General features: G+C 45.3%; 1 long non-coding RNA gene across 1 annotated transcript in view; it reads right to left on the reverse strand.

Moving 5' to 3' along the window:
* Window positions 1–665: 665 nt before the first annotated feature.
* The window catches only part of LOC139360852 (uncharacterized), a 63041-nt gene continuing 40325 nt past the window's right edge, over window positions 666–23381 (reverse strand). The window contains exons 2-3 of the long non-coding RNA XR_011618398.1: window positions 22472–22585; window positions 666–1011 (exon numbers count right to left, since the gene is read on the reverse strand). This is a non-coding gene — a long non-coding RNA (uncharacterized lncRNA). The remainder of the gene's footprint in view (window positions 1012–22471; window positions 22586–23381) is intronic.

Raw genomic sequence — 23381 nt, forward strand, 5'->3', positions numbered from 1 at the left:
ACCAAATTCTATGGTGTCCTGAGGAGGCCTGGGCAGTTTGGGCGGTGTCAGGGCCAGACGCTTGGCACAGCCTTCAGCCTGCCCACTAGGGGCACTGTAAGCCACATGGTGCCATGGTTTCTGTAAGGGGATTCCTGGGCAGCCCATGTTAACAAATGAGAATGGATTCTGGAGAGAAAGAATGGGGTAGACCCCAGATTGTGATGAGCTGACAAAAACATTTGTGAACACTTATACAAGCTCCTTTGGGGACTCCCCGAAATATTCAGGGGGTTGGGAGGGAGCCTGGGTGAATAGGTAGGGCAAGAAGCAGGCCACTAGCTTGTTAATGTTCTGGGACCCTATCTCTGCAGACTGGTGAGGTCCTGAGCTTATGGATTACAGGGTAATGGGAAATCTGTGAGAAGGAAGTACTGGAGTGTTGAGGTGCAAAGCCGCCACACACCCTATGAGCCCTGTAAAGCAGAACATGTGGTCAGTTTCAGGGTGTGGGGGTTTTCTAGATTTCCAGCCCCTGCTGCTTCTCCACTTAGACACTACGTTTATTTATTTTTATATTGAAAGAAACACAAAGTAACTAATTTTATTTATATTCTTAATAAGGAAACAAACTTTTCAACATGTAGCAGCAAAATAATAACAACAGCAACAATAACAACGTGTACATTATCAAACACACCTTTTAGTTGAACGGAAAATCTTTTACTTTTTTTAACTTTTAGGTTCAGGGAAATGTGAAGGTTTGTTACTAGATACTATATTTACTCAGAGTGCTAAATATGGTGGTGGCAGCCTTATTCCATGCCAGTTGAGTGAAGCTGAAGCTTCAATGCCTGGAATTCCCTTCCCCTAAACAGTTCTCATTCAGCAGGAGCCACATGAAATTCGGGTGTTATCTGGAAGATGGAAGTGAAGCCAGTGTCTCTGATCTTTTGTCTCCTCTTCTTGACATGGAGCAGGTGCTCTGTGACTTCCAGGAACCGTGAACATTTTTGCTTTCATGGGGCCCTTCTTCAATTTAAAATAAATAGTGATATTTTATGATTGTGTTGGTATAAAGATGAATACATTAATATTACATAAGAAAATATTGTCTTTAATCTAAAAGTTCATTTCTCTCCTTCTGATTTTAAAAGAAATTAAATTATCTTTGTGGGTCCTTAAAAGTCTCATGGCCTACTGTACCTAATGGAGAGGTTAACCCTGAAAGGGTCTGGAGCTTGCTTGCCCACGCTAGTTCTCAGGGATCAGTGTTTGGGCTTGGAAGGAGCAAGGTTTGCCCATGGACTAGATGAGGCAGCACAAAGAAATGGGTGGATTGGCTGCTTTTTGTTTTTGGGATTAAAAAATAAGTCTATTGAGTGTTGTGGAAAAACCACAGTCTTACAATTTAGATGATGAATTATGTGGGAAAAAACAATGTCCAATGAGAAAAAATCAGCACTTTTAAAAATTATTTTAAATAATTGTAATTTATAGCTAACCTTTGTTAAGCACTTATTACAAGCCACATACTGGGCTAAGCCTCACTCCTTTCACCTTCACATGAAACCCATTTTAGAGACCAAAATGTTGAGGCTGCAGGCTGACGAGGCATCAGAAAGTCAGAAATGAAGAGCATAAAAGAGCAGAGACCAATGGGTCAGTAGGAAGAGGAAGTGGGGGGAAAGGATTCAGGAAGAGACACTCAGGGATTCCCTGTTTTCTCATATTTGCCCTTCTAGAACCACATTACATGATATACTAATAAATAGGCTTAGAACAACAGCACGGAACCAGAGGTAAAAGTTAACAGTTTTATTAACACTTGTCAAGAAAGGAGGCTGCACTTGTTTCTGATTTTCTTCTCAGTGATTTCCCAGGCCAACAACAGAGGGTATTGTCATATTGAATGAAGAGGACCCATTTGGAGACCTGTTGGAAGTCTTAGGCATCAGGGTCCTTCCCAACTTCCCCAAGGGACTGAGCCAAGGCAGAGCTTTGCACTCTGAGAGAAAACTGTGCTTCCTGGCTCCAGGGTAGAGAGGCCTCAGTCTGGTGAGTGTGAAGCAAGAGGGACTAAAAGAAGACAGGACTGTGACTGGCTGTATTCTACGCACAAGGATGTGGCGGCTCTGAGGGAGAAAGTGATCTACTCATGGCCATATAGCTAAGTAGTGACCAAATCAGGATAAGAGCCAGGCAGTGTGACTCTAGAGAACACCACAGCACGTCGCCCCTCACAGGGAACAGAGCTGGCATTGGCTGCTCATCTATTATGTGCCAGGGCTTCCACATATTGTCTTATGGGAGCCCAACAGTGAGTAGGGGAGGAAAGCCACGCTCAGGCCTGGTTACAGATAAGGAAGCTGGCTAGAGTGCTCAGTGCGAAAAAGGGAGAGGGAGGCACCAAAGTCTCAGAACTGGCAGGAACCTGCATGTCCTTCTGTTCAGCCTTCTGTCTGCTGCTTTGAACTCTCAACTGGTCTTCCCATTGGTCCCCTCACTTTTTATTGTGGTATATGTGTGTGTCTCTGTGTGTGATAAAACTTGTCAGTTCATATTTTAAGTGTACAATTCAGTATACTTGGGTATTAATTACATTGACAACACTATGCAACAATCACCACGTAATTGCAGAACACTTTTATCACCCCCAAAAGAAAGCCTATACCCATTAAGCAGCCACTCTCCCATTTTTCCTTCTCCAAGCCCCTGACAACCGTTAATCTGCTTTCTGCCTCTATGGATTTGCCTATTCTGGATATTTCATATAAATGGAGTTATACAATATGTGGTCTTTTGTGACTGGCTTCTTTCACTTAGCATTATGTTTCTGAGGTTCATCAGTGTTGTAGCATGGATCAGTACTTTATTCTTCATGACTGAATTGATATTCCATTATGTGGACGTAGTGCATTTTGCTTATCCATTCAACATCAATGGACATTTTAGGTTTCCCCCACCTTTTGGCTATTGTGAATCTGAGATAGACATTCATTGTGTGGAAAACTGTTTCCAATTCTCTTGGCTATGTATGTTCCCAGAAGTGGAATTCCTGGGTTACATAGTCATCCTATTTTTTTTTGAGGAACTGCCAAACTGTTTTCCCAGTGGCTGTACCACTTTGCATTCCCACTAGCAATGTACAAGTGTTCCAATTTCTGTACATCCTTGACAACACTTGTTATTTTCTGTGCATGTGTTGTTCTTTTTTTTTTTTTCACCCTAGTGGGTGTGAGGTGGTATCTCATTGTGGCTATCATTTGCATTTACCTAATGACTAATGATGTTGTGCATCTTTTCACATACCTATTGGCCCTTTCCATGTTTCTGAAGAAAAAACAAAGCATCCTTACTGGGCCTCCAAGGCCCTGCCCTACTCCCGGCTGCACTGAATGGCCCCGGGCCCTCCACTTCCACTCTGGCACCAGCCACCTGGGCCTCCCCTTCCTCATGTGCACACACGGTTCCCTCTGTCTGCGAGTGGTGTGTTCCCCTTCATCTTTTGGTTGAGCCCCTGTTGGCATGCCCAGAGCATCATCTTGCACTGCCCCTTGGTGTGCCTCATCCCAGTGACAGGCTTCTTGCTTCTTGCAGTTTCTTGAGGGCAAGTGCTGCATCTGGCCTGTTCACTGGAGTGACTCCGGCTCCTGGCTGAGGGCTGGAAAAACAGTATGTTTGGATCCACAGCACCAGATGGAAGACTGAACTGAAGTTGTGCAGGTTTCCTTCTGAGACACTGGGCTCTCTTGCCCAAGAGGCACTGGCAGTTCCATCTTGGGACTGTTCCTGCTCCAGGGCACCGAGCACCCAGTACTAGGACAGCAGGATAGATGAGGCATCCCCACCATCTCCCATTGACATCTTTGGAGCCGCCCATCCTCAGCTGTGGTCTGATACGACTCATGCCCTCAAGGCAGGATGAGTGTTGTCAGCAAGTGACTCATGGACATAGCTCCTCAGCCTTGGCAGCCTTGGCAGCCAGCTAGGTCTGATGACATAGGAGAGAGAGCCCCACAGTGGGAGGCAGGGACCAGAGTTCTGGTCCCAGTCTGTGATGACTCGATGTGTGATCTGGGGCCCTCACTTCCCCAACCTGTAGAGTCTATCTGAACCACTTGTGGATCCCTTTCAAAAATGCAGCTGGCTATACTCCCACCCCCGCTCCGACCCTGAGATTCTGATTTAGTAGCTCTGGCATGGAGCCCAGGAAATCTGCAGTTTATTTCAGCAGCCCCAGTGCCCCTGATGCTCACCCTGCCTTGGAGAATCTGCACAAGCTGCTTTGAGGGCCCTGTCCATTTCCCAGGCTTTGGTATTAGAATTCTAGAATTCTTCAGAATTCTGAACAGTTTTCATTGGGCAAGTTCCAAGAAGTTCCTTGAAGGAGGAGTTAGCTCACTTTCTGTTCCCTGAACACCTACCCTGGGTACCCACCCAGTGGGAGTAGTGGAACATGCTGTGGGGCAGGGTGGCTAAGAAGCTCAGCCTTCAGCCTGCCTGCCATGGAGAATGGTGGCAGGCCCAGGGGCAGGGTCTACTGGGAGTGAAGCGCTGGGCACTTGTGGCTGCAGCACTGTAGAGGGCCTGATGATAGGGCCACCTGTGCTACTGAGCTCAGAGTTTCTTCTACTGGAGTTGCCAAACATTCTGCAATATGCATCCAAAGACATCACCTCCCCATTTAGGGTGGTCCTAATGGATTGAGGCCTAAGCTGATGCTTCCAGCAAGCCTGCTCCACCATCTGCTGCATTTTTGTTTAGAGCAGGGAGGAGGCACACTCTTTGTTGAGGGCTGTGTTCCCAGAGGGGAGCTAAGCGGCACCTGGATGTGGTTGGGAGTTTGAAGGCTCTGGGTTCCCCACCCATCTCTACCTCTGCACCATCTTGGGCAGTCCAGCCACCCTCTCTCAGGCATAGTCTGCTCCTCCACAAAATGAGAATCCCATTAGTATCTGACTTAGGGATTTCGATGATGCTTAAGTGAGAGGCTGTACAGAAAGAGATCTTTGCAAGTCTCCTTGTTCTTTATGGCAGAGGAGAAACCCCACTAGACCTGCTGGCTTCAAGCCATGGCTGTTCTGCCAAGCTTCAACTATGCCCCCAGGAAGGCAACTCCACAAAGATGAGCCAGTCTTAGGGCAAAAGCTGTGAGAAAGGGCTGGAGAGAACATAAATTCTCAGGGGCGGGGGCAGGCTGGCAGAGGCAGCTATAGGAGGGAAGCTGCTTTGTAGAGAGCCATTCTGATCTAGTGCTGAGCAGACACACAGAAGACCAGAAACCTCCAAAGAGAGCTTTGTAGCTTGGGGGACCCGAGAGGGAGTGACAAGGTTGACAACAGGTAGGGTGGGGGCATTTTCACAAACCTGGGTTCCCCAGGCCCAGCAATCTGAGGCCTCCTAGCCTTGGCCTGCTCTTGGGAGCTTTGCAGCTGCTAGACACTGCTCCCTCCTCTTGATGGAAGGTCGAATTGTGGGCTGGAATCCAAGGATGCGGCCACTATGGACTCAGGGGAGAGGGGGCTGCAAGAATGGGTATCTCCAGGGAAGAAGTCGGAGTTGGGCCAAACCTTGGGCCCCCAGGCCCAGACTCCAACAGAGACGCTGTCCTCACATAGCTCACCTCACGGGGGCTAGTCTCTCGGCAGAGAACAGGGTATTAGGCCAAGGGCAGCTTTGGGAGATGGGGAGGCGAGGGAGCAGCTGCCAGAAGGCCTCAAGCTGTCCAGACTCTGGCCAAGGCCACCTTCCCTCCCCTCACAGGCAGGCCACCACCCAGAAGCACCATCTGCTCCCCTCTGCATTGGATTTGTAAACCACACCACGCCCAGGGTCTCCAGCGGCTCCAGGCCTTTGCCTGCAGGCCCCCTGAATGGCTCACAGTAAATCCCTCCAAACTAAGTGTGGACCAAGTCACCTCCTGTCAGAACCCTCCATGGCCCGTTCTGCCATCTCTACCTCTATAGGAGCCTCTGAATGCTGAGGAGTAAAGAGCCATTGAGGAGCTGTGAATAGTATCATTAGAATTTTAAAAGTATATGAGAAGAGGCGCTAAGAGGTCACTCTGAAGCTCCAGGGCAACTTCTGTGGTTTTGACTGCTTTTACTGCCTGGAGTACACCACCACTGCCAGTTGTTTTTGAATCACAGTCACTGGTGTGACTAGACTAAAAGGGATCAGGGCTATTGTTTTCAGAACTGAGCCTGTATGAAGACAGCCCAGGGGCTACTTGCCCTTTGGCAGCTCTGACTTGCTACCTTTTGCTGGTGGCTTGCCCCTCCACCCCAGGTTTTCTTCTCTCATTGAAGGGGACATCTAGGTCATCAGTGGCCTATGGAGGATATCATGGCCATGAATGTGGCTCTCATGGTCAGGGTCTGGTCCCACTTGCTGCATACTTCCTGCCACACAGCAGACACCTGATCTCAGGCAAAGAGGACACCAGTGGGGCTAGGCAAGGGTCTCTGGAGAGCATGCGTCTGCTACTACTATGCATTGGGCAGGGACTATGGCCCAGCGAAGCATTAGTCAAGAAGCAGAGGTGCAGGGCAAGAGATATGAGCATGAGCTGCTGCCAGCCATCATCAATGAGCTGGTACGGCACCTGAGATATCCTTTGTCTTGCTGAGACCGGCCATTGCCACCAGTGGCTTTCTGGGAGGTTGTCTGGGATCAGGGGCTTTACAGCAAAATGAAACCTCCCTGGACTGCTGGAATGTCCTCTCTCAGGACAGAGTCACCTTGCTCCTAGACAAAGACCAGGAAGGCACCCACCTTTCTTCTGCCTCCTCCTCAGCATTCCTCCCTCCAGGCGGAGAGCACCATCCTGTCCAAACTGTCCTGGCTTACAGAATGCTTACCCAGTGTGCATGATGGAACTCTGATCCCCACAACCGCTCTGGAGAAGGATAATCTTCCCATCTAAAGAAGAGGAAGCTAAGGCCTAGAGAGGAGAAGGGCCATTTCAAGAACCCAAGGTCAGAAGGAACTACAGGCAACAGCCTCATCAACTACCCCTACCCCACCAGCCCAGACCTGGCAGAGGATTTGAGGTTAAGCATCCCCAGCAGAAGCCAGTTTCAGGCCAGGTTGCTTTCCGCTTCTGGGGACCCTGGATGTCTACACAATGATTGCAATTCTTCCTTTTCTGATTCGATTGGCCATCTTCCAGAAACCACTGGGCCAGGCAGAGTGGAGGTGAAGGGAAATTACTACTCATAACCCTGATGTATTTCCTTTTCTTAAATACAAATTACCCCAGCCCCCATCCCTAGTCAAACATAAAGGGAGGGAGCAGCTCAGGCAGGTGTATCCTAGTGAAGCACACTTGATGTCCATTTTGGTGTCTGCTCTGACTCTGAGCAGGTTTATTTTAATTAATCAAATTGCTATCAATTCATAGGCTTCACTTGACAGCCTCGCCTTCTAATGTGGTTAAGTACAAAGCCTGAAGCTCATGGGCTCTGAGCAGGTCTGACAGGGAATGGAGCCAATCATGCTGCTTCGACCTTGAGTGAGTCACTAGAAGCTCCATGGGTACCACCTGGCAGGGTTTAGGCCCTTGGATGGCTCACAGGGTCAGGGTCTTGGGAGCAGCGTGGTCCACTGTATGTTTCCTGAGGCTGCTGTAACAAGTTACCACAAACTAAATGACTTAAAACTACAGAAATGCATTGTCTCACAGTTGTGGAAGCCAGAAGACTGAGATCCAGGTGTTGGCAGGGCTGTGCTCTCTTAGAAGGCTCTAGGGGAGACTCTTTCCTTGCCTCTTCCAGCTTCTGGATGTTGCCAGCATCCTTGGCTATGGCTGCATCACTCCAGTCTCTGCCTTTGTCTTCACACGGCTTTCTCTGTTCTTTTTTGTTGTTGCTGTGTTTGTTTTGTTTTTTTGTTTTTTTTTTTTATTTTGAGACAGAGTTTCGCTCTTGTTGCCCAGGCTGGAGTGCAATGGCGTGATCTCAGCTCACCACAATCTCTGCCTCCCGGGTTCAAGCGATTCTCCTGCCTCAGGCTCCCAAGTAGCTGGGATTACAGGCATGCGCCACCACGCCTGGCTAATTCTGTATTTTTAGTAGAGACAAGGTTTCTCCATGTTGGTCAGGTTGGTCTCAAACTCCCAACCTCAGGTGATCTGCCCACCTCGGCCTCCCAAAGTGCTGGGATTACAGGCATGAGTCACTGTGCCTGGCTTTGTTCTGTGTCTTTCTCCTTTCTTCTAAGGATATTTACCATTGGATTTAGGGCCTACCTGAATAATCCAGGCTTATCACATCTCAATATCCTTACCTTTATCACATCTGTAAAGATCCCCCACCCTCTTTTTTTTTCCAAATAAGGTCACGTTCACAGGTTCTGAGGGTTAAAGCTTGGACATATCTTTTTGGGGTCCACCCTTCACCCCAGTGCATACACTCCCACTGATGGATCACTGAATTCCAAGAAGTCTGGCTATCAGGGCAGTGTGGCCTTTGACAGGATCAACTGACACTTTCTCCTTTCAGAGCTAAAGTGGCTGAGAGCCTAGGGGGAGGAGGTTGCCTGGCTCTCAGCCTCAAGTTCCCTTGGCAAGTGAGGCACGTAATGGAGGAGAGCAGGGGCTTGTCTCCCAGCCCCTAGGCTCCTATTGTCTGGATAAGCCTGCTGAGCTCTGAGCCAGGCCTAACACATTTACATGACACAGGCATTTGTCAAGGGAATGAGCCCTTGGGGTCCCTGGGCACAAGGCAGGGCTGAGCTTTGGATGGAGTGTGACTCTATTCCCACATGGCACTGGAAGGCCTAGTCCCTCTACTAGGCCTCAGGCCCCTCAGCTGGAAAAGGAGCTGATCTTATGGGGTTTTAGACTCAGTGAGGATCTTAGGGGGTTCTCCCAGTTTGGACACCCATGGCTGCCTGACAGGCCACTGCAGCACCCTGCTCTTAGAGTGAACACACTGGCAATATCCCTTCTGCAATTTCAACAGGGGCACCTTGGGTGGCCTGGGACTCATGGATCCCCAGGAATGGCCCATAACCCTTATAGGAATCCAATGCAGAGCAGAAACCTTTATAGTTTATTGCCTGGGTTAGGGGCAGAACAAAGTTGCACTCTAGACACCCCAGAGGCCTGGGCCTGGACGTGGTTGCCACGTGAAGCTTTCTGCTCCTGTGACATTCTCGCTCTGTGGCCATCCAGTCTCTCCTGGTATGCCATCACCTAAAGGAACCTCAGTCTCCATCTCCCTTCTTCCTGAAGCAACAGATACTAGCATGTTTCTGACTCCTTGAGAAGGCTTCTTTCCTCTAGTGCACTGGAGCCTGCATCTCAGTCACTTCTACCACCCCACCCCCATCCTAACTGAGCCCCACATTGAGGAACCTGGCACCCACATTAGGAGATGCCCTCTCTTCTACAAGGCAAATAGAAATTATTTTGCTTCTTCACTCCCAGCCTTCCCTTCTTCAGATATCTTCCAGTTTATCAGGGCCTTTCGACATGTGAGGCCCAGAGCTGACCAGAGCAGAACAGAGCAGAGAATAGGGCAGCTGTGCCCACTAGACACTGTGCCAAACCCTTCACACCTAGTATCTCACTGACTGTTCCTAACAGCACTTTGAAATAGTTTCTACTATTGTACTCTGAAAATATGACAAAGATAATCTGAGTCTCAGAGGGGTTAAATAACTGATCCAAAGTCATAATAAGTAATAATCATAATAAGTCATAATAAGTAATAACTGATAGAGTCAAAAGTCTAACTCAGACAATTGACTCCACAGCCACCCCTTACACATTGAACTGCAGAAGAAAGCAGCACACTCACCCCCTTGTTCTGAATACTTGGCCCCTGTAGATACAGCCTAAGGCCCAGATTATTTATCTGGCCACCCATCTTGGCACCAACTCACACAGAGAGGTTGACTATTCCCACCCATCTCTGTGTCTTGTCCTGTATGTTCTCTGGGCCCTGGTTCATGGTCCCTCAGTCTCCATGGTCCGGGTCCTCTCCTCCAACTAAACCATGCTCAAGCCTGTGCTTGGAGAAGCACCCTTACCTCTTTTTTCCTGCTCCACACCCCTGCCAGCCAATGTGATCACTGAGGAGAGAGAAGTTGGTGCACAGCAGGTGGGCAAAGGGCTGGCACACAATGCTGTGAGCTGGCAACTCTAAATTGAGAGCAATTCCTGGAAATCAGGATACAACTGTTGAGGCCAAAGGCATCCTAATTAAATTGACCTTTGAAATAAACAAGTGCATCTCTTCAGGCATCAGCTGTGATTCTGCAGAGTTCCAAGATGAGCCCTAAATGAGATAAAGCCTCCAGTCCAGGTTGGGCTGGTCATGTAGGGACAGAATGTGGGGCAATCTATGGAAGCCATTAGCATGCTCGTATTTGAATCGCAAGCCATATGAGAGAAACTGGGAGGGAAGGATCTGGGCCTCAGGTCCAACCTGTGGCACCACTTCCTGGCTGTGGGCTCCCAGGTACTGCACCCAACCTTCCTGCAGGGCCATGAACCATGTCATCTGCAAAATGGGATGCAGGGGAGTGGCAAGAGACATTGTACTTTCAATAAAGGTTGGTGGCAGGGGGCTTCTCCCTCTTAAGGGTTCTTCTAGACCTGGGAGCTGAGGTTCCTGGGGTTGTAGTAGTCCAGATGTGTAACACTCTTTCCCTACACCTGAAATAAGACCTCCTTTTTTTTTTTTTTTTTTTTTTGATTTAAAACAACACTAGTTTATTTTCTCATACCCTGTGCATCAGAAATTTTCACAGGGTTCAGTTTGGCAATTCTATTATTATTTTTTTTTATTATTATACTTTAAGTTCTAGGGTACATGTGCATAACGTGCAGGTTTGTTACATATGTATACTTGTGCCATGTTGGTGTGCTGCACCCTTCAACTTGTCAGCACCCATCAACTTGTCATTTACATCAGGTATAACTCCCAGTGCAATCCCTCCCCCCTCCCCCCTCCCCGTGATAGGCCCCGGTGTGTGATGTTCCCCTTCCCGAGTCCAGGTGATCTCATTGTTCAGTTCCCACCTATGAGTGAGAACATGCGGTGTTTGGTTTTCTGTTCTTGCAATAGTTTGCTGAGAACGATGGTTTCCAGCTGCATCCATGTCCCTACAAAGGACACAAACTCATCCTTTTTTATGGCTGCATAGTATTCCATGGTGTATATGTGCCACATTTTCTTAATCTAGTCTGTCACTGATGGACATTTGGGTTGATTCCAAGTCTTTGCTATCGTGAATAGTGCCACAATAAACATACGTGTGCATGTGTCTTTATAGCAGCATGATTTATAATCCTATGGGTATATACCCAGTAATGGGATGGCTGGGTCATATGGTACTTCTAGTTCTAGATCCTTGAGGAATCGCCATACTGTTTTCCATAATGGTTGAACTAGTTTACAATCCCACCAACAGTGTAAAAGTGTTCCTATTTCTCCACATCCTCTCCAGCACCTGTTGTTTCCTGACTTTTTAATGCTTGCCATTCTAACTGGTGTGAGATGGTATCTCATTGTGGTTTTGATTTGCATTTTTCTGATGGCCAGTGATGATGAGCATTTTTTCATATGTCTGTTGGCTGTATGAATGTCCTCTTTTGAGAAATGTCTGTTCATATCCTTTGCCCACTTTTTGATGGGGTTGTTTGTTTTTTTCTTGTAAATTTGTTTGAGTTCTTTGTAGGTTCTGGATATTAGCCCTTTGTCAGATGAGTAGATTGCAAAAATTTTCTCCCATTCTGTAGGTTGCCTGTTCACTCTGGTGGTAGTTTCTTTTGCTGTGCAGAAGCTCTTTAGTTTAATTAGATCCCATTTGTCAATTTTGGCTTTTGCTGCTGTTGCTTTTGGTGTTTTAGACATGAAGTCCTTGCCCATGCCTATGTTCTGAATGGTATTACCTAGGTTTCCTTCTAGGGTTTTTATGGTATTAGGTCTAACATTTAAGTCTCTAATCCATCTTGAATTAATTTTCGTATAAGGAGTAAGGAAAGGATCCAGTTTCAGCTTTCTACTTATGACTAGCCAATTTTTCCAGCACCATTTATTAAATAGGGAATCCTTTCCCCATTTTTTGTTTTTCTCAGGTTTGTCAAAGATCAGATGGCTGTAGATGTGTGGTATTATTTCTGAGGACTCTGTTCTGTTCCATGGGTCTATATCTCTGTTTTGGTACCAGTACCATGCTGTTTTGGTTACTGTAGCCTTGTAGTATAGTTTGAAGTCAGGTAGTGTGATGCCTCCAGCTTTGTTCTTTTGACTTACGATTGTCTTGGAGATGCGGGCTCTTTTTTGGTTCCATATGAACTTTAAAGCAGTGTTTTCCAATTCTGTGAAGAAACTCATTGGTAGCTTGATGGGGATGGCATTGAATCTATAAATTACCTTGGGCAGTATGGCCATTTTCACGATATTGATTCTTCCTAGCATGAGCATGGTATGTTCTTCCATTTGTTTATGTCCTCTTTTATTTCACTGAGCAGTGGTTTGTAGTTCTCCTTGAAGAGGTCCTTTACATCCCTTGTAAGTTGGATTCCTAGGTATTTTATTCTCTTTGAAGCAATTGTGAATGGAAGTTCATTCATGATTTGGCTCTCTGTTTGTCTGTTACTGATGTATAAGAATGCTTGTGATTTTTGCACATTAATTTTGTATCCTGAGACTTTGCTGAAGTTGCTTATCAGCTTAAGGAGATTTTGGGCTGAGACAATGGGGTTTTCTCAATATACAATCATGTCCTCTGCAAACAGGGACAATTTGACTTCTTCTTTTCCTAACTGAATACCCTTGATTTCTTTCTCTTGCCTGATTGCCCTAGCCAGAACTTCCAACACTATGTTGAATAGGAGTGGTGAGAGAGGGCATCCCTGTCTTGTGCCAGTTTTCAAAGGGAATTATTCCAGTTTTTGCCCATTCAGTATGATATTGGCTGTGGGTTTGTCATAAATAGCTCTTATTATTTTAGGATACGTTCCCTCAGTACCGAATTTATTGAGAGTTTTTAGCATGAAGGGCTGTTGAATTTTGTCAAAAGCCTTTTCTGCATCTATTGAGATAATCATGTGGTTTTTGTCTTTGGTTCTGTTTATATGCTGGATTGCATTTATTGATTTGTGTATGTTGAACCAGCCTTGCATCCCAGGGATGAAGCCCACTTGATCATGGTGGATAAGCTTTTTGATGTGCTGCTGAATCCGGTTTGCCAGTATTTTATTGAGGATTTTTGCATCGATGTTCATCAGGGAGATTGGTCTAAAATTCTCTTTTTTTGTTGTGTCTCTGCCAGGCTTTGGTATCAGGATGATGTTGGCCTCATAAAATGAGTTAGGGAGGATTCCCTCTTTTTCTATTGATTGGAATAGTTTCAGAAGGAATGGTACCAGCTCCTCCTTGTACCTCTGGAATTCAGCTGTGAATTCCTTGTACCTCTAGAATTCAGCTGTGAAGCCATCTGGTCCTGAACTTTTTTTGGTTGGTAGGCTATTAATTACTGCCTCAATTTCAGAGCCTACTATTGGTCTATTCAGGGATTCAGCTTCTTCCTGGTTTAGTCTTGGGAGAGTGTAAGTGTCCAGGAAATGATCCATTTCTTCTAGGTTTTCTAGTTTATTTGCATAGAGGTGTTTATAGTATTCTCTGATGGTAGTTTGTATTTCTGTGGGGTCGGTGGCAATATCCCCTTTATCATTTTTTATTGCATCTATTTGATTCTTCTCTCTTTTCTTCTTCATTAGTCTTGCTAGCAGTCTATCAATTTTGTTGATCTTTTCAAAAAACCAACTCCTGGATTCATTGATTTTTTGGAGGGTTTTTTGTGTCTCTATCTCCTTCAGTTCTGCTCTGATCTTAGTTATTTTTTGCCTTCTGCTAGCTTTTGAATGTGTTTGCTCTTGCTTCTCTAGTTCTTTTAATTGTGATGTTAGAGTGCCAATTTTAGATCTTTCCTGCTTTCTCTTGTGGGCATTTAGTGCTATCAATTTCCCTCTACACACTGCTTTAAATGTGTCCCAGAGATTCTGGTATGTTGTATCTTTGTTCTCATTGGTTTCAAAGAACATCTTTATTTCTGCCTTCATTTCATTGTGTACCCAGTAGTCATTTAGGAGCAGGTTATTCAGTTTCCATGTAGTTGAGCAGTTTTGATTGAGTTTCTTAGTCCTGAGTTCTAGTTTGATTGCACTGTGGTCTGAGAGACAGTTTGTTATAATTTCTGTTCTTGTACATTTGCTGAGGAGTGCTTTACTTCCAATTATGTGGTCAATTTTGGAATAAATGTGATGTGGTGCTGAGAAGAATGTATATTCTGTTGATTTGGGGTGGAGAGTTCTGTAGATGTCTATTAGGTCTGCTTGCTGCAGAGATGAGTTCAATTCCTGGATATCCTTGTTAACTTTCTGTCTCGTTGATCTGTCTAATGTTGACAGTGGGGTGTTGAAGTCTCCCATTATTATTGTATGGGAGTCTAAGTCTCTTTGTAAGTCTCTAAGAACTTGCTTTATGAATCTGGGTGCTCCTGTATTGGGTGCATATATATTTAGGATAGTTAGCTCTTCCTGTTGAATTGATCCCTTTACCATTATGCAATGGCCTTCTTTGTCTCTTTTGATCTTTGATGGTTTAAAGTCTGTTTTATCAGAGACTAGGATTGCAACCCCTGCTTTTTTTTTGTTCTCCATTTGCTTGGTAGATCTTCCTCCATCCCTTTATTTTGAGCCTATGTATGTCTCTGCATGTGAGATGGGTCTCCTGAATACAGCAGACTGATGGGTCTTGACTCTTTATCCAGTTTGCCAGTCTGTGTCTTTTAATTGGAGCATTTAGTCCATTTACATTTAAGGTTAATATTGTTATGTGTGAACTTGATCCTGCCATTATGATATTAACTGGTTATTTTGCTCGTTAGTTGATGCAGTTTCTTCCTAGCCTCTATGGTCTTTACATTTTGGCATGTTTTTACAATGGCTGGTACCGGTTGTTCCTTTCCATGTTTAGTGCTTCCTTCAGGGTCCCTTGTAAGGCAGGCCTAGTGGTGACAAAATCTCTAAGCATTTGCTTATCTATAAAGGATTTTATTTCTCCTTCACTTATGAAACTTAGTTTGGCTGGATATGAAATTCTGGGTTTAAAATTCGTTTCTTTAAGAATGTTGAATATTGGCCCCCACTCTCTTCTGGCTTGTAGAGTTTCTGCCGAGAGATCTGCTGTTAGTCTGATGGGCTTCCCTTTGTGGGTAACCCGACCTTTCTCTCTGGCTGCCCTTAAGATTTTTTCCTTCATTTCAACCTTGGTGAATCTGGCAATTATGTGTCTTGGAGTTGCTCTTCTCGAGGAGTATCTTTGTGGCGTTCTCTGTATTTCCTGAATTTGAATGTTGGCCTGCCCTACTAGGTTGGGGAAGTTCTCCTGGATGATATCCAGAAGAGTGTTTTCCAACTTGGTTCCATTTTCCCCCTCACTTTCAGGCACCCCAATCAGACGTAGATTTGGTCTTTTTACATAATCCCATACTTCTTGCAGGCTTTGTTCATTTCTTTTTCTTCTTTTTTCTTTAGATTTCTCTTCTCACTTCATTTCATTCATTTGATCTTCAATCGCAGATACTCTTTCTTCCAGTTGATTGAGTCGGTTACTGAAGCTTGTGCATTTGTCACGTATTTCTCGTGTCATGGTTTTCATCTCTGTCCGTTCGTTTATGGCCTTCTCTGCATTAATTATTCTGGTTATCAATTCTTCCACTCTTTTTTCAAGATTTTTAGTTTCTTTGCGCTGGGTACGTAATTCCTCCTTTAGCTCTGAGAAGTTTGATGGACTGAAGCCTTCTTCTCTCATCTCGTCAAAGTCATTCTCCATCCAGCTTTGATCCATTGCTGGCGATGAGCTGCGTTCCTTTGGAGGGGGAGATGTTCTCTTATTTTTTGAATTTCCAGCTTTTCTGCCCTGCTTTTTCCCCATCTTTGTGGTTCTATCTGCCTCTGGTCTTTGATGATGGTGATGTACTGATGGAGTTTTGGTGTGGGTGTCCTTCCTGTTTGTTAGTTTTCCTTCTAACTGTCAGGACCCTCATCTGTAGGTCTGTTGGAGATTGCTTGAGGTCCACTCCAGACCCTGTTTGCCTGGGTGTCAGCAGCAGAGGCTGCAGAAGATAGAATACTGCTGAACAGCGAGTGTCCCTGTCTGATTCTTGCTTTGGAGGCTTCCTCTCAGGGGTGTACTCCACCCTGTGAGGTGTGGGGTGTCAGACTGCCCCTAGTGGGGGATGTCTCCCAGTTAGGCTACTCAGGGGTCAGGGACTCACTTGAGCAGGCAGTCTGTCCCTTCTCAGATCTTAACTTCTGTGTTGGGAGATCCACCGCTCTCTTTAAAGCTGTCAGACAGAGTTGCTTGTGTCTGCAGAGGTTTCTGCTGCTTTTTTTGTTGTTGTTGTTGTTGTTGTTTAGCTGTGCCCTGTCCCCAGACGTGGAGTCTACTGAGACTTGCAGGCCTCCTTGAGCTGCTGTGAGCTCCACCCAGTTGGATCTTCCCAGGGCTTTGTTTACCTACTTAAGCCTCAGTAATGGCCGGCGCCCCTCCCCCAGCCTCGCTGCTGCCTTGCGGTTAGATCGCAGACTGCTGTGCTAGCAATGAGGAAGGCTCCATGGGCGTGGGACCCTCCCGGCCAGGTGTGGGATATAATCTCCTGGTGTGCCTGTTTGCTTAAAGCGCAGTATTGGGGTGGGAGTTACCCGATTTTCCAGGTGTTGTGTGTCTCTGTTCCCCTGGCTAGGAAAAGGGATTCCCTTCCCCTTTGCGCTTCCCAGGTGAGGCGATGCCTCGCCCTGCTTCAGCTCTCGCTGGTCGGGCTGCAACAGCTGACCAGCACCAATTGTCTGGCACTCCCCAGTGAGATGAACCCAGTACCTCAGTTGATAATGCAGAAATCACCTGTCTTCTCTGTTGCTGGTGCTGGGAGCTGGAGACTGGAGCTGTTCCTATTCGGCCATCTTGCTCCGCCCCCCAAAATAAGACCATTTTTAAGAAGTATGCACAAATATTAATACCAATGGTTCCAATGGTGACATTCCTTGGGTACTCAAAAAAGTCAGAATATGCTCCATGGGCTTTGAGCATTACCAGCTACAGCCACATAGCATTTTTAAGTTTTACATTCTGGGCAATTCAGTGCAATTCAACAAATATATTCCCCAACGTAATGGTGAACAAGGGTGCCCTGTGGGGAAATGGAGAGGACAGGCTTGGTGCCTGTTCTTGATGATCTCACAGATGAGGAAATACTTCCATCTAATGACACCCAGCTTGATAAGTGCTAGAGAAGATGCTCCAAGAGTGGGCTCAGGAAGCTCAGAGTAAAGCATTACTATTTTCCACTTAAAAACCTGAGAAAGCTTTCTGGAAAAGGCAGTGGTTGACCTGGGCCTTGGAGGGTATGTAATATTTCAATGGCCAGAGTTGGTGATGAAGGCATTCCTGGTAGAGGGGAGAGCAGTGACAAGGGCATGGGAGGACACATTTGGAAAATGGCAAGCAGCCCATTTGGCTGGGTCCCTGTGTCCTGGGCTGATATCACGGCTGAGGGCAGGTCTGATTCTGCAGATGATAGTAAGCCATCAAAGCTCTTAAGTAAGGGAGGTGGCACCATGCATAGCCATGTGCAATGGTTCTCAGAGTAGGATCTGTGGACCCCTGGAGGTCTCCAAGACCTTTTTAGGGCATCCGTAAGGTCAAAACTATTTTCCCAATAATACTGAAATGTTCTTTGATATTCCACTGTCATGCTTTCCATTGGCACTGCTGGTGCAAAAGCAGAGAGAGGTGAAAAGAGCAGGTTCCTGAGCATGAATTGGGACCACGGCACCAACTGCACTAGTTGTCAATTGGATTCTTCACCACCACATACTTGCAGTTTAAAAAATGCCAGCTTCACTTAGGAATGTTCTTAGCGAAGCAGTGAAAATTAACTTTATTAAATACTAGCCATTGAGTTCCCATATTTTTAAAACATGGTGAGACACAATGAGAACTATGCTCAAAGCAGTTCTGCTGGAACCAAAGTGTAGTCATTGACTCAAGGCAAAGCACTACTGCATGTTTTGAGTTGTGAGCTGAACTGGCTGATTTTTCGTAGAACATCATATTTACTTGAAAGAATGACTAACTAATATTACTCAGACTTGGGTATTTGGCAGACATTTTCTTGTAGATGAACGAAGTGAGCCTGTCACCTCAAGGAAAACAACTGACTATAGTTTTTGCCAATGATAAAATTTGAGCCTTCAGGCAAAAATTTGAATTTTGAAAAGCTTGTATCCACCACTGTAAACTTGACAGCTTCTCAACAGTTAAAGGCTTTTTCCAACGAGATGGGTCATAATATTAACAAATGTGATCTTGTGATATTGTGGAATGAAATATGTCAACATATGGAGGATCTCCATAAGTCAGGGCACCATCATTTTTTTAAGCAACCAATACACAATGTTAACAAAACATAAATAGGTAAAAAACCCATTCAAAAGATAAGAGAGTCCAATGAAACCAAGTAGAGAAGGCTCACTGATACAGTTTTGCATCCCACATTACATTTAACCTGTAAGATACAACCATTGGTGGAGTTTTTGTGTCCTATCAAAGACGAATGTCCACAATGATCTGAAAAGTCTATTAAAATATTCCTCTCTTTCTCAACTGCATATCAGTGTGAGGCCAGATTTTCTTCATATACTTCAACCAAAACAACATCTCACAACTGAATAAAGAAGTAGATGTGAGAATCCAGCTGTCTTCCAGCAAGCCAGATATAAAAGAAATTTGCAAAAATGTAACATAATGCCACTCTTTTCAATACAAGTTTTTGTTTAGGAAAATATAACTATTTTCATATAAATACTATATTTACATGTAATTAATTCATTATTTTAATTTCAAAATAAATAAATATTTTAATATTCATGGTAACATGAATAGATATGACCCACATAAACAAAAGGTCTTTGGAGGCCTCAATAAGTTTTTGTCATTGTTGTTGTTGATTTACCTCATTATATATTTTTTTAAGTAAAATTCACATGACATAAAATTAACTACTTTAAAATGTATAATCAGTGGCAGTAAGTACATTCTCAATATTGTGCAACCATCACCTCTGTAGCTCCACATTTCCTTCACCCCAAAAGGAAGCCCTGTACCAATAAGGAGTCACCCCCCTTTCTGCTCTTTCCCCAGCCCCTGGAAACCACTAATCTAATTTCTGTTTCTGTAGATTTACTCTCAATAAGTTTCAAGAGTATAAAGGATCTGAGGAAAAAAGTTTGAGAGCCACTGGCTTAGTGGTTCAAATCCCAGCTCTGTTTTTATTAGCTGTGATTCCTTGCTCAAGTTGCTTAACTTCTAGGAGTCTCATTTTCCTCCCTAAAATGAAGATAATAATAATAGCATATTCAGAGAGCTATTGTAAGGATTAAATGGAATAATCATATAAAGCTCCTAGCAGATAGTAGATACTCAATAAATGGGAGTTCTTATCACCAAGACTGAATCCAGTCCCCAGGAGAAACACTGATTCCATTTCCATACACTCTGTAGACATGACTGGCAGCACCTTAAGAACAAGAACCAGCTCTTATTCACCTCATTGTCACATGTTTACCAGCCATAAGACTTTGGTGAGTAACTTTACCTGAGTTTTGTTTTCCTTATCTACAAAATGGGCCTAATTATAATACTAATCCCACAGGGTATTTGTGAGAATCAACACAGGAGTGAATGCTTACAATATTCTTGGCACGAAGGAGGCACTCAATGTCAGGCAGTTGTTTGAGAGAGGTTGCAAACAATGATAACGACATTGATGAAAATGCTGACACTGTGCCTCTTGGCACACTGTGGGCAGCTCAGGGGCTACCACCACAGGTTAGCCCTTCCTTTGGGCTGTTTCTTGTGATGGGCCCACAACCCCCTCTTTCCAGGAGATGGCAAGATCATCACATCACAGTCAGCTCTGTGGCCTAAGAGGCTTCATCTTTACTTAGCTGCTCTCTGTGCAGAGGCTACTTGGGCTTTAGAAGAGTAAGTTTACACTAGACTTTTTGCTAGAGCCCCATCTCAGCTGTAGCCCAAGACAATACTCTAGTTCCCTAGTTATGCACTCAGCTGGATTAAAGGGCACTTTGACTACTGGCTGGTGGAAGTTTCCAAGATACCCTAGAGAGTCCTTAGGAGTTCAAACTTAATCTTTTGGCCTATCAAAGGAAAGAAACAAGGTCTATTGCTGGCATCCATTCTGATGGTGCAGGGCTCCCTGCGGCAAATCTTTCTCCACTGCCATTGGCATATGGATCCTGTCAGGCCTGCAGCTATTGACCTTGAGCCTCTCAGTTATAGGCTGACCACCATGAAGCTAGAGATGTCACTGTTTAGCCACTCTTCACTGCAACATTTAACATGCTGCTGATACAGCTGTGAAATCTGAATTCTTGTCAAAGTGATATTGAGAGTGGTAAGCTGAGGAAGGCTGGCCCTCTCAGCCATGTGTCCAAGGGCAGGTCAGGTGGTAGGGTGGAGAAAAGACAAGACTGGGAATCAAGAGACTTACATTCAACCCTGGGGAGAACTGGAGACATGACCTGCCTGGGCCTTAATTTCCCCACTTGAAGAATGGAAGGTTGGGCTAGCTCAGGGCTAACTATAGTTAGCATTAGTCAGGGAGAAACTGCCACTGAATATTCACTTTCCTGGGCCCTTGAAGAGATTCTATGTGATATATTTTGCCCTGGAGAAGCTTTTTCTGGTCCTGAGGACCTGGATGAACAGGCACTTCTATCCTGGGTGGGTGATATAATTCATCACATATCACAAAGAAAGCTGGCTGGCCTAAAGTTTCATCCCAATGGGAAAGGATCTATCTTAAGCTTCTTCTCCCATCCAAACACCCCCACTCACCAAAAGTCATCTTGGCAACACTGGCTTAAAAGCCTTCTTGCCTCTGCCCTTTTGCTAACTCATACAGCTGGACTTGAGTCCTCCTAGTGTCCCACTAGCAGCCCTTTGGAGGAGGGGATCCAGCTCAACTAAAGGACTTTGGTGGCCCAAGGGTGCCACTTCCCTGTCAGGAGGTTAGCAGCAGTGGGGAGAAATAGAGCGAACGTGAAGGGAATCCATGATGTTCACAGAGGGGGCACTTATGGAGACGGTGGGCAAAAAAAAAGATTGGCATATCTGTTGATGGGGGATGGCAGTAGGTGAGCGTAGGGTGGGCAACCAGGAATACACCTCAGTCAGGGCTGGGGAAGTTTATTGGGTGGGTTTAGGAATCTCTGGATTTCTGTGTTCCAGACTTCACTTGGGGATAATATAGACTGGGTCCCTGACGTACCATGTGCTCCAAGTGGAATGGGTTCTGAATGACTGAAATTTTTAGCCCCCTGCCACTCTATCTGATGATCCGCACTGATGTAGTCTGAGGATGCTGAGTCCATGTGCTATCAAAGGCATGGCAGTGACTGGGAGGGAGGAAGGATGAAAACAGGAGCCAGTGTAGAGTGGGAGAGGTTAGGGCCACTGGGCTTGGGTTGGAGAAGCAGCCCCTTTATATAGTCATTGGAGCCTCAGGGCATGATGCTAGAGAAAGACAGCATGGAGGGCCCATTTGGCCTGTCCAGATGAGGATAGACTTTTACATCCACTTTAGATTGAGTAGAGGAGGGGTCCACAGGGGTGCCTTAGAGTAGAGGTCAACAGACAAGAAGCCTCAGTGCTCACAGTCTGCCTTTATCTTCACAAGGATGCAAGATAGCACTGAATATACCACTCCTCTTTCCCCTGATACCATGTTGACAAAATGTTCATTCAATTATTTCAAAAAAATCCAAACACAGTGATCTTCCTGAGGATTTAGAATTTTCTTAATTTCCGTCTGCCATCCCTGCCTCTCTGGGGAGGTAGAGGTAGGAAATAATATAGAAATTGTCTAAGTCTAAAAGTTGGCTCTAAGGAAACTTTATGCTGCAAAGCAGACGTGTAAAAATCTCTCCAGTAGTTGTCACAATGATATTAAATTGCCTACTTTATTCATTTATGAGGCTCAATGTGAGCAGCAAGTCTTAGCTGGCAGGCCCCAGGCCTGGGCTGCTGAGGGAAACGGGTGGTATGTGAGCACACACACCTTGCCAAGGCCTTTCTTGATGTCTCCCAGTGGACTGAGTCTTCCTATAGGGCCTGCCCAGGCTTCAGGCCTCACTACCACTTGCTGCCTGGGAGTACATGACTGTATGGCCCTCACTATTCACCCAGCTTGAGCCATGCTCTTGCAGATGGAAAAAGGGCATATATTCACACTTGACCTCTGCCCTGTGAGGTAAGCAAAACAGATATCAATAGTCCTATTTCACAGACAAAGATATCGAGGCCCAGAGAGGTTAAGTGATTCGTCATACTCAGCTGGCAGTAATATAGCTGTGTCAAAACTCAGCTTTTCTGACTCCAAGCTCAGTTACCTTGCCATTCTGCATGCTGCCTCCTCAGCTGGCCATGAGCACTCTTCTAAGAGGTCATCTCAGAGTGAGGACACAAGTTGGGGTATCTGTCTCCACAGTTCTTCCCCATTCACTCTGTGAATGCAAACGTGAATTTATGTTTAGCAAATATCAGTTAATATATCACTTCCATAGACAATTGAAAATTGGCTCTTGCCTGGGTGCAGTGGCTCATGCCTATAATCTCAGCACTTTGGGAAGTCAATGGGGGAGGATCACTTGAAGCCAGGAGTTTGAGATCAGCCTAGGCAACATGTTGAAATCACATCTCTTCAAAAAAAAAAAAAAAAAAAAAGTGGGGTATGGTGGCACGTGCCTGTAGTCCTAGCCACTTGGGAGGCTGAGGTAGAAGGACTGCCTGAGCCCAGGAGTTTGAGGCTGCAGTGAGCCATGATCATGCCACTGCACCACCGCCCTCCAGTCTGGGTGACAGAGTGAGACCTTGTCTAAAAAAAAAAAAAAACGAAAATTATCTCTCAAAATTGTGGCAAGAAGATGAGACCTCTGGGTTAGTGAATTCAGCAGTCAAGGAGTAAGATTTTTAAGATGAATCCAGATATGACATTAACTTTAGTAGGTGTTTAAAGAAGAGTTACAGCCATGTGAATACCCTGCTGTAAGACCTAGGTGATGATGAAAACTATTGTAGGCTGGATAACGTCCCCAAATCTGGAACTTCTAAATGCTACCTTATATGGAAATAGCATCGTTGCAGATGTGAGTAATTTAAGAATTTTGAGATGAGGATGTTATCCTCATCTTCATCCATCTGGGTAGGCCCTAAATGCAACTTCATGTGTCTTTATAAGAGGGAGGCAGAAGGAGATTTGACACAGATGCACAGCCCTGGGAATAGGAGTGCTACCCAGCC

The sequence above is a fragment of the Macaca nemestrina genome, chromosome X (genome assembly GCF_043159975.1).
Source record: "Macaca nemestrina isolate mMacNem1 chromosome X, mMacNem.hap1, whole genome shotgun sequence".
NCBI classification, from domain to species: domain Eukaryota; kingdom Metazoa; phylum Chordata; class Mammalia; order Primates; family Cercopithecidae; genus Macaca; species Macaca nemestrina.